Raw genomic sequence first — 13,978 nt, 5'->3', positions numbered from 1 at the left:
CGCCCACCAAACAATTGGAGAAAGAAAATAAACAGTCCGGGAACTTTCGATGGGGTATTTGAAGTTAAAAAAAGTTAATAATTCTCTTTTTTCATTATTTTATTATAATTTAAATTTTTTAATGAAAAGTAGGTTTATCTGGATCTGACAATTTTTTTACAGCTGCTGCTAATCTGCTGGAATTTGCAAAAAAATGAGGATTAAAAAGATTTTTGTACACCGCATGAAGATTTGACCGCACGCCAACCAGCTATTTGGGCCGGGCTGCTACCGTGGTGTGGTTTATTTCAGCTATAGTATGTCGTCTCGTTCGGCGGGGGATATTGCTTCGGCGTAATAAATAATTCATGCCGCGTATTTACAAAGTGCTGCCATATCTCAACTCATTCCCTTTGCCAAGGTGAGCAGCTGTCATTACCATATATACAAGCGCGCGCCGAAATCATCCTTTCCTCTCGCTCTTCCCTCTCTTTTATTGGAATTTATCCGAGAGAAAGACGGGAAACAAGCGAAAAGACGCTTTGTCGCTTTTCTGTTCCGCCGCACATTTACATTCGTAGCCGCTGATTAAAGTTTGTGCGCGACACCTTTTCCAATAAAGTGCAATATCAAGTCGCTGAATTCTCGCCTGCTTTTATAGTAATTAGAGAAAATTTGCAGTCTCAGCACAGAATAAAAATGTCCCTAGTAAAGAAATATAAATGTTTCATTTTTAATGCTATGTAGCTGTTAAACTCTTACATCCCTAAAAATTTGTTGGCTCGCATTGTTGAAGCAATCTTAGTAGTGTCGAGACAATGGGAGATAATTTAGCATTCCAGAAATAAAAAACGGGCTGCCCAATGTCAGAGATGGAAAAAGGTGGTTAATTAAGTGACTCGAAAAGCTCAAAGGGCTGAGAGGCGCACCAGCGCCGACTCGCCACTTGCTGGTTTTCGAATTTTTCCAGCGCCTTTATGAACAAATATCTGGCGTTTCAATAAGAATCCTCTGTGCGTGGAGGCAAAAAGGTGGCCACATTGGACCCAAGCTCCTCTGCGGCCACTCGGACCCCATATTATCCGCTCTGCAGAGTTTTTGGGACTCTGTGAGCCCACGGGATGTGCTGAGCAGAGGTTAAAAAAAGGTATTAATTAAAGAATTGGTTTGTAATGTATCAAATGGCTCAGGTTCAAATGTAATAATTTAAAAATTATATTCGATTTCCGGCACTGATTCCTAAATAATTTTGATTGAGATCGCATCGTGGGTTTTCAGTGAAATGATCAGATTTATTCCTTCAAAATTACTAATCTACAACTGCATTTAGATGAAGTATTTGAATTTCCTGAAATAGAAGGGTTGGCTATACAACACTCACTTATTCTCTTGTTAAAAGCATTGATCAATTGATTCAATCCATTACAGCTCGTAGATCGACAAGGCATTGATAAATTAATTGAATACCAGCGCATTAGCTGAAAAACCCACCTTTCATTAGCTCTCTCCAAACGAAATATTAACAGCTAATAAAAAGAATGCTGAAGCCAAATAAGAAATCCTTTTTGAGATCCTTTCACACTACACTGGCTGGCGATGACGCGCGTATGGCGCATAGTGGTAGACGGCGAAAAATGTACAAAGCCCTTTCCTCAGCGATGCGAGCGGCGTTGCCATCATTTTTCATGAATCATTGAACCCTCAGAGGGCGTTTTAGCTTCACGCGCGTGGAAAAAAACGCTCCTTGGCCCGCTCACAGGTGCAATTCGCACTTTGGCCGAGTTTTCACCTCGGTGGCTGCGAGTGCCGAGGTCGCCATTTTGGCCGCGCACAGTGATTGATTGGTCAACGCAGCCCGAGACGAACACAGCAGCTTTTTCGCCAGGCGACCCGAACGCATTATAAATGCATTAAAGGCCGAGCCGTCGCTCTTCTTATGTTGAATCAAAAGGAGCGCCATGATACTTGATTACTTTTTAATGCTTTGTCTTGCTACGGATCGCTTCTTTTTATCGGATAAAGGAAAAAGGGCACTTCTTGGTGGCCTTAACTGCACTTCAAAGCGAAAAATCTCAGTCTAATATCCTGTGAAGAATTTATCTAACAGAGTAAAAAACTGAATTTCGAACCGTGTTATGAAAAGCGGAGCTAAATTAATTCGACTGGGTATTCATGATTTTTATGCTTGAAAAATTGTGAGAAAAATCTAAAATTCTTAATTTGAGTTAGGTTTAAAGATTTAATACTTGATTATTGTAAATTTTGACAGCCCCTTTGAAAGTGATAAATTGAAAATTTATCTTTTCAAGATTTCAAATCGTTTTAAAAATTTGTATTTAGATTACTGGATTAAAAAATTAAACGAAATATTTATTATTGAACAAATTAGTAAAAAACATTTAAAAATTGTGCCATTTAATCCTTTAAATCTACACAAAACTAACTAAGATTTCAAATTTAGCCTTCAACGTCCTGTGTAGCACACGTACACACATTAAGTCGATCGCTGATATTATTTCCTAGCACGTTTTTCTCCTATGAAAAGAAAAATGTAAATTGCGTGCTATTCTCGTTCTAAAGATTTCTGGAGAGGAAGGATCCGAGGGTTCCTTCCCAGTCCGTTTCTCGCGCTCTTCAAGTCGGGAAGCATAAAAAAGAAGAGAGGGCCGTCGCACCCTTCTGCAAAAGTGTGTAATTCGTGAGCGACTGGAGAGGCGTCGCGCATGAAAAATGAAAGGCCTTATCGCACTCCCTTATGTGCGCTCTTTCTCACGTTTAACGCACCGAAACACAATTCGAACAAGTTTCTAAACAACGCCGGAAGTGTCAATTAACGCGAGTTCTGATTGCTCTTCCTGGCGTGCACTACCAACTTCAGCATTCACAATCAACGAGAGTAAAGCGGAAAGGGATGTAAAAGAGAAAAGAAATCTCTGAAAAGAGAGGATTCTTTTAGAGAAGTAAAATTGCTTTTAAGAGAGCGAAAAATGAATGTTCAAAGAAAACATTTTCCTCGTTCGTTTACAAAGCATTGGAGCAGAAAAATATTAATCGTGGAATAAATGGTCAGATTTCTAAAAAAAAAAAAATTGTTTTATCCCAACTGAGCAAAGGATCTTGTTGGAACTGGGGGGACTATTAGATTAACACCCGGCGCTGATCTTTTGACGCCGCTTCGTGCTCCACACACGTCATCCAAACGCCTGCTTCTTTGCAAGTTACGCAACCTGCGTGGCACCCTCGTCCGTCACGTTGCCTCTTCTTCTCTCCAACTCGACTGAGAGTGTAATTGGCGCATAAAATTCGTTATTTCCGCTTCAAATAGAATAGGTGTTACTAGAAATCAATTAACACAGCTTTTGAAATGCGAATACGCATACCAAGGGACGAGGAAACTGTTGCGAAATTCCGTTCCGCCAATGAGTGATCGAGACAAAGGGATCAAGTGGCACGTGCGCAAATTAATTACGACATTAGTCGCATGCCAATTCACAGTGATGTTGAATTGTTGTTGGTAGCCAACAGTACTAAACAGAAATCCAGTTATACAACTTTGCTAAATGCCGATCTGTGATCAACATTCCTACTAAAGCACAATAATGTAAATAGGTCAAGTTATCCTTCCATTCATAGTTGCTTTACATATTTTTTTTTGGAAAATTTGACCAAAATGTATGTTTTACTAGTTTGCATACTGTTTCAGCCGTAATTCATGAGCTAGAATGGAACATGAAATTCAGTTAGATTGATAACAATTTGCAATACATCAATTTTAAGGTGAATTAAAATTCTTTTCACATTGCGGAATTTTATACAAGCGTTAACGTCAACAAACTCTAGCTCATGAATCAGAGTAGCAAATTCCTGTAGATACTCGGAAAAATAAGCAGCTCGCTGTACACCGGACAATGCATCAAACTTTTACTGAAAAATTATGCCTTCGTTGTCTTCTATCAATTAGCAAAAATGATTAATCACAAACACTTGTAAATTTTTTAAAAAATAACTGACTGAAACCATGCCGTAATATTTCTCCAGTAAATAATATCATGGACCATACAGCTGTGGGATTTGAACTCGATTTGCATCGACATAAAATAAAAATAATCCCTCATGCGTGGACTGCATTCTAAATGAGTTTGGGACATTTTTGTTTCATGTTGTAAAAGCCAGATTGAACTAAAAGTTTATCAACCTAATTTCACCATTATGTCAGCTAAAGGCATTCTGGAAATTTTCTCCTTCATAACGTCAACCACGATGTATGATATTTCACGGTCCATACTCTTCAAATTGCCTGCTTTCACCAGTCCATGGGGCGAATAACATCCGGCTGTTCCGCACATCCCTCGGACTGGACCGGGCTACTTATTAGCCGGCGGAACGAGCTGCCTGCCAAATGAACAACAAACAAGCGAATGAACGTAGGTGTGGGTACGATATCCGCTTCGTTTTCGGCCCAACGAGCTCTTTTATGGGTGAAAAACGCGCGGCGCGTTAAATTTTATTGCGATAACATTGTGGGTCAACAAAAGTGGGACGCAAACCGACGTACATTGTTTGCACTTGAACCGCACGAGAGTTTAAAATGAGTGCGGTAAAGGTCACCAGCGTTCACGGCCGATGCGGAATTATTAATCGGCTTTCGTGGTGGAAAATTTGTCACAAGCTATTCAAGTGCGAGAGTCCTTTGTTGGTTGGAAACTAGGACGCACGAGGATTTACCCTTTAATGCTATTTCGTTTTGAAACCCGCGCGCACGGTTTTATAATATTGCGTGTGTGGTTAAACCGAGCGGAAAATTTCCGAATATACCAAAGTTCACACTTGCAATCATGATAATACAATCAGAGCTTGATGTATTCAGTAATGGTTATTAGTTTTTGATTACCATTCGAGGCATTCACTCAGAGATTCGTATTTTAGTGAGTTTATAAAAGATATTCCGGTGTGTCAAATTGATTACACAAGCTTCACGATCAAAGAGTGAATATTCCCGGTAAAAATGGTGCTTCATTTCCTTCCGTCGTGGTATTTTTTTAATTGGTTTCCTCCAATCATTTTTAAAGGTCTCTGCCGTGGAGGTAACAGCTTTTCCCTCTCTCTGAATGAGAAAAATTCCTCTCATCTCTAGAGGGTTTTTATATTTAGAGACTCACCGGTCTGTTATTACGCTTTAAAGCTTCAAGTTTATAGATAAGGAGAGAGCATAAAAGCGCCTTCTCCCCTCAGAGAGCAGCGAATCTATTTACGATTCCGCGGAACCACAGCGGCAAGTGGAAAAAGCAATATTACTTTTGTGTGTTTGCGTCCTTTTCCCGAGCCCCACGCAAAAATTGAATCAGAATTCATTACACGTCCGCCGTGCGCATTAAGGCGGCAGTCATAAATTAAGGCGCGCTGGCTAATTATAATGGCCGCTGCTTGTACGTGCGCAAATCCGCGGCCACCATGAATAGGGCTGATGAAGATAGAACAAAAAGCTTAATCATAAGTAAGCAAAATTGACTAAAAAGCTAAAAAAATAGAGAACAAAAAAATGCTTCGCATGAAAACGAGAATCAACGAGCCGTGCAATTTGTGGATTATTGCCCAGGCTTGTCGGGCACCATTTCCGTCAGACAGACGCTTGCGTGTGCGTGCGGGCGTCCTAATTAGGAATTAATCCGCTCGTTTCCATGGCGACCGAGATTTCCGCCGCAGTTTCGCATAAACGCATCGTTGTGCATAACAGGTACACACACAAACACACACGTGAGCGTTTCACTTTTATGTGCGGCAAAAACATCTTTTCGCAGCGCACGTGCCACTGAGGATTTTCGGGTTTACGAGGCAGCGCGGCGTCCGCTATTTCAATCACACACACTGCTCTCCACGCGTTTTACGAGTTTGGCATTTCTCCTTCTCCTTGTTTGCCTGCAACTTTTTACAGCGGCAGCTAACTTTATGCTGGTCTCGCCCGTGATAAGCCATAACTCGTGCGACTGCAACGGCCAATCTGCCAGTCCAGCGGGCCTTTTTCTTATAATTAAACAGTCTTTTTTACGGCCGAAGAACTTTTGCCCCTTCTTTACTTATTTTCATAAGATTAAAGTATATAGTAATAATTTTAATATTGAAAATGAGAGTGGAGGGGACTGGCTCAGCTCAGAACTGCGATGTGCTTAGTTTATTGAGGATACATAGTGTATTTTTTTAAGGTGTAGTGTTCAAATAATATTCTATAATAAGCGAGAAAGGCATTGAAAAAATGTATGCACATTTATTTATTTTTTCCTTTGCGCAATTATAATTACAAATAATTCTCCCTCGTTTAGATATGCATTTTATTATTTGAAAAGTAGAGTAGTTCAACTGAATAGGCTGGATCACAACAAATTTGAAAATGGCCTCTTATTTTCTTATGTATATCATTGTTTTGTTTCCTCTTCATTAAATTTCTAACTTCTCGTTGTTTTGTTTGTTGCAGAAAAGGAGACAACAGTGTCGGTTAAAAGGTAAGATTTAACATTAAACAATATATTTTGAATTTGGTTTCAAGATCACGAATTTACTGAACTTAAATGTTGTTGTTTATTAAAGCGATTAAAAGAAAAGCTCAATGACTACTCCGTGTGGATTATCTAGCAGTTTTTCATATTATTTGACAGCCACTACTTGAGCCCATCTTGCATTGATGCGTGCACTTCCTATGTGAGACTTGCTGGTTTGCACCTTTCCAGCATGAGTGAATTAATTTCACGGGACGAATGTCCAGCATTTCAGTAAAAGATCCCGATGTGGGGGCAGTAACACGATCAGGTCCTTATCTGGACTGGGCTTCCTCCAATGAGGCTCGTGTGCACCCCTGTTATTGGGACGAGGAGTTTTCGCGAGATGTTCTCCTCTCGCTCGAGAGGAGAGCCGATCATAATTAACTGCGATTCTCCGATCACCAACTGTAGAAACGATTGATTGACTGCACTCTTTGGTGAGAGCAGAAATTGAAGAAAAAACGAGTGATGAAATTGTGTAAGAATCCCACCTCTCTCTCTTACTGAAAATTTTCAAGTCCTGAATTCCATCCGATTGGGAGCTTATTCAGAGAGTGAAATTCTGCTTTCTGTATCCCTGAAAATGATGGAGGAAAAATTCGGTGCAAAGGGTTTGGAGGCGAAGCCCTAATATTTTCCCATTTATACAGTTAAATAAATACAATTGCAATATGGTGTTCTTTAGAGCGTTGGCATTCAAAAGATTTGTCTTGAACTGCCCGAAAAAATACATTCGCAGCCAAAAACTAAACTGCATCATCATCTTGAGCAATCTGGCAAGCATATTGGCACAGAAATTCCAGCACGCAGAAGTCGAGGCAAGTTTGTGCGCGAAGGGCGCGACACCTACTCGCGCCTAGCATAGGCCTTGCAGAATTATACATGCATATATTATAGTGGAAAATATGCCGCTGGTTGGTTGTAAACAACAAAACACTGGGGTGTGGGTCGGGCGTCTGCGAGCGAGAAAAACAGCGTGCTGGCGCCTCCGAGACCTATAAATAAAAAAAAGCTGGGGACGCGCGCGCGCGGCGCTAACAATTTGCATCTCGTAAAGTTATTTTTTGCTGCTAGGCGGGGGCTGGGCGTGATTAATCTAGCGTAACACAAGAGCGACGCTACGGCGACGCCAATTCCAGCTGCTGAATTACGACTTATTACGCGACATTATGCAGCCAACATTTCTCGCGTGTCCGCCGGGAGTTCCAAACTTTTGCACCGAGTTATTGTGTGCCGCCGTACACGCAGTGCCGGCAACTTTAATTCAATTTCTCGTGGGCGAGAGAGTGAGAGCGATTATCTCGCGTAATCTATTGGAAGATTGCAGGTGCCGGAAGGAAGGGATTTCGTGCTTCTCGAGTGTCGCTTTCGGCACTAGGGAAATATTCCGAATGCTCTAAACTCTTCATTTTGTAATTTTGTTTATTAAGCTCTTCTTAAGTATAAGACTTTTGGTCTCGCAAGAAGTTTAAAAGTCATCTATGACGAAACTTTGCAAGTATCCTCTCGGCCACGCTAATCCCTGAAGTTTGGCCGGATTTTCACAATGGGTGCGAACTAATTGTAGGAATAAAAGGACAACGATATGACCGTGACTCTTTCTGCGAGCTCTCAATTTTACGATTTTTGAAAGTTTTGACTAAAGAATTTCGCGCACTATTAAAGCAGAATGAGCATTCACAGTGGATTTGCGGTGTTCTCACTCGAAAGCGGTTGTTTGTGCAGCGAGGCAGCGAATGCTGGAGGCGCAGCAGGAACTTTGCCAATTTGCTAATTGCGCACATGCCGGGATAATGTCGCAAGTGTTGTCATTAACGTCTTGTCGTGCGCAGATTGGACCGCCAAATTTGCTTCCAACTCGATACGCGCATACCACTTCTCTCCCAAATTACATCCGCAAATTCGATTTCTCAGAATGTGTCAAACTGGATGGATGACAGGGAAATACATCGAAGAAGATTCCTAATCTTCCTTAATTATACTACTAATTGTTTTCAATATTTATGATGCATTCTTTATTACCAACGTCCCTAGTTGCTTTCCTAGATTGTTATTTAAATTAAATTAGTCCTTGTAGTCGTGTAATGGTGCCCATTAATATTTATATCAAATAAAAATTTAATCCAAATAATATTTCTTTTTTATAAAATAAATTGTGCAAAAAGAATTAAATAATTTATTTCCTAATAAGTCTTTGGGGGTAATGAAGAGGGGCTTGGAATGATGAAGACCGATGAATTCAGATAAAGAATTTTGTTCGTGGATTGGTTACAGTTGGAAATCCGATCGGATGCTTAATCAAATACAAGAACTGAAATGGTTTACAATAATAAGTGATAAATTCTTTTGCTAACTGACGGTTGGACTCACCCCTTTGAATCGGGTTCTGCACAATTAAACGAATCACGTCAGCACCGTGTGGCTGACGGACGAAAACTGAATTCTTATTTTAAAATCATCTATCTGCTGTTAAACAATAATGCAAAATTACAATAATTCAAACCGCCGACAATTGTTGGCTTCCAACAAAAAGCAGGACCGCGTTGTTGTACCGCTACAAGTCTTAATTAAATAATTGATTTACAAAATAAAGTGTTTATTGGTCATAAAAAGTGATTAATTTATTAAAAAATTTAAAAAATTAAAAAAAATCTAAAAAACTACATTTTTTAGAAAAATAATAGCATTGGCAATATTCATGATCAAAATAGAAGCAAAATTCACAATGAAATAACAACTAGAAAAATTTTATTCTTAAGAGATTGTCCATTTTCTGATCCTGATTTCTATGTAAATTTTGCAAGAAAATTAGACAGTTTAAAATTCCAAGGAAGGTTGTGATTTAAAAGTTTTGGGCTTCAGTCTAGTAGTCGTGCAAATTACTGATTGTGCAGATGTTCTCGTCAATTTGTCGCGGTGAAAGCGTTTCAACGTTGAAAACAGACCAATTTTCACTCCGACAACTGAGTGACAAACAAAACATTGCCTTTGAAATTGCTGGGATACGATTCTGAAAGTCAGCAGGGTCGATTTTTATTGACAAAGAGCATGCGAAGTTTCGTGTTTTCCAGTCCACCAAATGGACTGATCGATCCACTTGTTCAATTCCTATATATACGACTGGCAAATGAGAAAACGGCACCACCAGTTGGGACGACATTCCAGCCCCCGTTCGAGTGGTGCGAATAGAGTGAGAAAGTGATCAACAGCGGCTAAGAGAGGGGGCCGACAGCTGCTGCATCTATCTATATATAGCTTATTTTATCGAATATTTAACGTGATAATGTGTTTTCCGTCTGGAACAGCGAAAACGGTGCTGCAATTAAAGGGCGTATCACGTGTCTGCAGATGCTTACATGCTCTTAGCAGCCGTCTCTATTTCTCTGCTCGGAACATTATTTTTACGTGCGCAATCCTCTTACGTTGAACATAAAGAGCGCCTTAAGAAGCATTTTTGATGAGTCGTCGGCCGGCTCTCTGTGCAACGTCGCCCTTGCAAATAATTCAAAAGTCGGCCCAAAGAGCTGTAAAATTGGCTCTCCAGACTAAAATATTCATCCAGAAGGCCTGCAGGCCCCGCGTTCTCAGTTGGCAGGGCATCTCGATTTTCTTTGCTCTTTCTAGCATGCTAATGACGCACACCAGTGCAGCCGTGGTATGTACCTCTTTGCGTAGAATTCTAACAAAGGAAACTTTCACTAGGGGATTTTTTAAAATCATGGAGACTAATTATTAAGTGGATTTTTGGCCCAACTTTTGGAAGCGAGGATTTGTTTGCAAAATTTACAACGCAGAGCAGGAAAATGGCAACATATACTGGCATAGGAAAAGATAGAAATAACACTAGAGACTAAATTTTACTGCTTCTTTGCCTGGCGGGAATAGAGTAGAACTTTACAAGCCAACAATTAAAAACAGTTTGCATTTTTGGCTATAGCTAGTAGAAATCATGTCCGAGGAACAGTCGTAAAAATGCAGTTTTTGTTTCCTATTTCTCGGTTAGTCAAAGACTTTTTCGATTGATTTCGATCCCTCTTGTCGCGATTTAACCGGTTGTGTTCGAATTATGAGTTAAATCCCCCTTCTGAAAAAATCATGATTTCAAATAAGGAGACAATCGTTTGATTAGCATGCAAACTTTAAAACCGATTTTCTAAAAAATTTAAACGGCAAAACATGGGACATTTTGAGCTTTTTCCTAATTTTAGATTATATTTCAAGTAAAGGTAAAAATTGTTTTCACAAATTTACTGTGAAGCTTTACTTTTAACAATGGAACATTCCTCGAGTACTTTCTTCGATAGAATCTCTAGAAATGACTATTTTGATTATTTTGGCAACATTCAACAGTCATATTTCAATAAGGAGCTGTATTGCTGACGACCTACATCCTATATCTCTTTTGTTGTGTTCTGGATGTGGATGTATGGGGCATAGTGGCCCTGATAATCTGCAATCAAAATCAATAAATAAGTACTGCAAAAAATGGCTGCGAGATTCTTCAACGAGAAAAGAAATCATATGCCATTGAACCCAGTTCACCTTTACGGCTCTGTTAATGGCTGTACGAAAAATGTTATCGAGCTTTTTTCATGTCCCTAGCGGCTCACGGTCTGGAAAACAGTTTCTATGCGAAAAGTTTAGGAATCCGTGTTCAGTGTAGCACGGCGAGTGGGCGCGCGGAAAGGCTTTTCCTTGAGAGCGTGTCGTCGCGGGGCGATGCCGAATTAAAAATTTAGTCGCGCAGCAGCGTAATTTCCTGCCCGCCGGACGCATCACTGTTTTCCTACTTCTTTTGCCGCGCGCGCGTTTTCCCCAGCGACTGCAGTCTCCGTCCTGGGGTCGACCAAACGGACCGACCGACAACACGCGCGTTATTGAGCTGCTCTGGCAGTTGCGCCGAGCACCGGCCGGAGGAAAATAACCGTGATGCGTGCACGGCCTCAAAGGGTGGATTGATTATCCCAATAAAAGTAAAATAGTGTGTTTGATGGCTGGCGAATGATATGGAAGGGACCCAAATTTTAACACCTCCCTCGCCGGCTGGCTGCCCGCCTCTGCGACCCTTCCGCCAGATAAATCCAGCTATTGCTACCTGTTTCGCGTTTTTATTATGCCAGACGACTGCACACTTATTTCTGAATTTACAGCCCCGGGCCGGCGACCGTAAAATTGACGCCGCCTGCCTGCTGCTCTCGCTCTCCTCTTTTCCTGCCTGAAGCGGGAAATGAGCGTACTTCTCTGAAGGGTCGTAATTTTGCATCGCTATCCTTATCCGTATATGCGAAAACGCGCCCGATCGGCCAGCATTTTACAGCTCGGCCTTATCTCACGCGGATTTTGCAAAAAATTTGATCAAGTGCCACACGATTGCACATCCAGTCAGTCTCAGAGTTGATGATGCAATCGAACTAAAGTGGAGCACCGAACCAGTTGAAAATTCTGAAGTCCCTTAATTCATTCTCGGCTGAAGTAAAAGTTCTGGTCTATTAAATTAATTGAGATTTGTAACATTTAAACTAATTTTGGTCTGACCAAGATGAAGCCTTTTAAGTTCACATTTTTTACACTCACCTCGCCGTCACGCCGGCCCATGCCTCGTTTGCTCGTGCACAGCATTCGCAGAGAAAGAGTCAATTGCGGATCAGCAGGGTAACTTTACCCCATACATCCCCGCATCCAAAAGAAGCAACGAAATATGAAAACAGGGAAAAATCCGTCGGTCAGCTCACTTTGCTTAGAAAAATAAGTGGCTAGCAGTGGCATTGATGGAAAGATTAGATTTGAGCTTGAACAAAATTTATTTTGTGATTTTTATTTCCCAAGCAATTTTGTGATGAATATAAATTATAAGAGCGGTTCAATTGGACAACGTAAAACCGATTTATGAGAGCCAAAAATATAACCTTCTTTTCAAATAGGCTGAAAATATTTTTCTTGGCTTTTGACCGTTGAATAATTTTATACAGGGCGTCACTAAAGAGCAAAGTGGTTCTTGATCGCATCACGCATAAAATCACATACGATTCGTCAGCTGACAGCGTAGAGTTAAGATTTTTCAAAAGCATTATTAAACGTCTTATATTCTAATTTTGTTTAGCGCTGTTCTAGCCTTTATTAAGTTTCGAAACTTTTGACTGTAGTGAAAAATTACGAATGGATATTTTACAGCAGCATCACTTTTGAACTTGAACACTGTGATTCTAATTAAAACCGAAAGCTGGTGGGAGGGGCGAAAAGTCGGCGGAAACAAGAACTGATTGCAGAGGCGACAAAGTTGTTAATGGGATTATGAGAGGAGCGCGCGAGTCTATAATTTTGTTGAGCCACGCGCGATCCATATTTTATTGGGGCAAAAATGGTTAAAAGCCCCGTGCGGCTGCTGTATAAGATGACGACGCCGGTGGTTTGTTGTCAATATTGATCGACTATTGAATCCCGCGGGCCAGCGCTCTTTCTTTCTCTCTTTCTCGCTCTCTCCACTAGCCGGGTCTGTGTGTTGTGTGCTGATACTCGCACTCCGCTATTATTCTCGATTGAGACCCTCGGGGATCATATTGTGGCAAATACAGCGGCAGAAAAACAGTCGGCCCGCGTGCGGTGCGACCATTAATAAATCAGCCAGCGAAATAAAATCGAAAGGAAACGCCTGCTGGAGCAGCGAAAATAACAACTTTCCCCTGTCGCTCAAAAGGAGTATGATTTTTTGACAAGTAAAGCTGAAACAACCAACCCTTTCGAGCTAGAAAATTGTGATATCTAAATTGAGTGTGAAGATTCATTTAATAAATAAAAAGAACTCAACAAAAGGAAAGATTCCCATGACTGCAAAAGTTAAATGAAAAATTGGCTACTTCCTATAATATGTATATACCCTTAGATAATGTGATGAGACCGGTAAAATTAAATTAAAACCAAATATTAAATATTTTATAATGCTGAAAATTTGCTATTACAAATTTGGTATTAAAATATTGCCAAATTTTAAGTTTGTGAGGGTATGAAATTGTTTGTTTATATTAAATTTGAATTTTCGGTGATATACGTTTTTAAGAAGATCATATCATAGGAAACTGCGTATTAATATAGCATTTCGACACTTTCAGCTGAAAAGCGAAAATTACTGCGGGGCAGAACTGTAAGAAACGACTCAACTAGTTTCTTTACGAGTTGAATATCCCCGCCCACGGGAGATAAACCGAAACCGATTAAAACCAGGGTTGCCGCTACGCGCACCTTTTAGCCACGGGCATAAATCCACTTGCAGAGCGCTGAACTTGTCCCGAAAGCACTCGCGTCGCACCGACTAAAAGTTGTAAAAGTAGTACGTGACACGTGCGCCGCCTCGAATTTATCGTTCCACTAATGAGCGCGATTAAAGGGGTCCTTTCCTTCCCGATTTGCGGTTTGTTTGCACTCGTATCAAAACGTTCCTAACATGGAAATTCATATCTCCGTATGTTAAA

The 13,978-nt window shown here is 40.6% G+C and overlaps 1 protein-coding gene across 1 annotated transcript in view; it reads left to right on the top strand.

Moving 5' to 3' along the window:
* LOC135939541 (uncharacterized) overlaps nucleotides 1–13,978 on the top strand; it is a 77,046-nt gene that overhangs the window by 27,075 nt on the left and 35,993 nt on the right. Inside the window, exon 2 of the mRNA XM_065484005.1 lies at nucleotides 6,449–6,476. The gene's annotated coding sequence lies outside the window, so the exon portion shown is untranslated. The remainder of the gene's footprint in view (nucleotides 1–6,448; nucleotides 6,477–13,978) is intronic.

This window comes from Cloeon dipterum, chromosome 3 (genome assembly GCF_949628265.1).
Source record: "Cloeon dipterum chromosome 3, ieCloDipt1.1, whole genome shotgun sequence".
Lineage (NCBI taxonomy): Eukaryota > Metazoa > Arthropoda > Insecta > Ephemeroptera > Baetidae > Cloeon > Cloeon dipterum.
The sequence above is the reverse complement of the archived record's forward strand: the minus strand, read 5'-3'. Positions and strand labels throughout refer to the sequence as shown.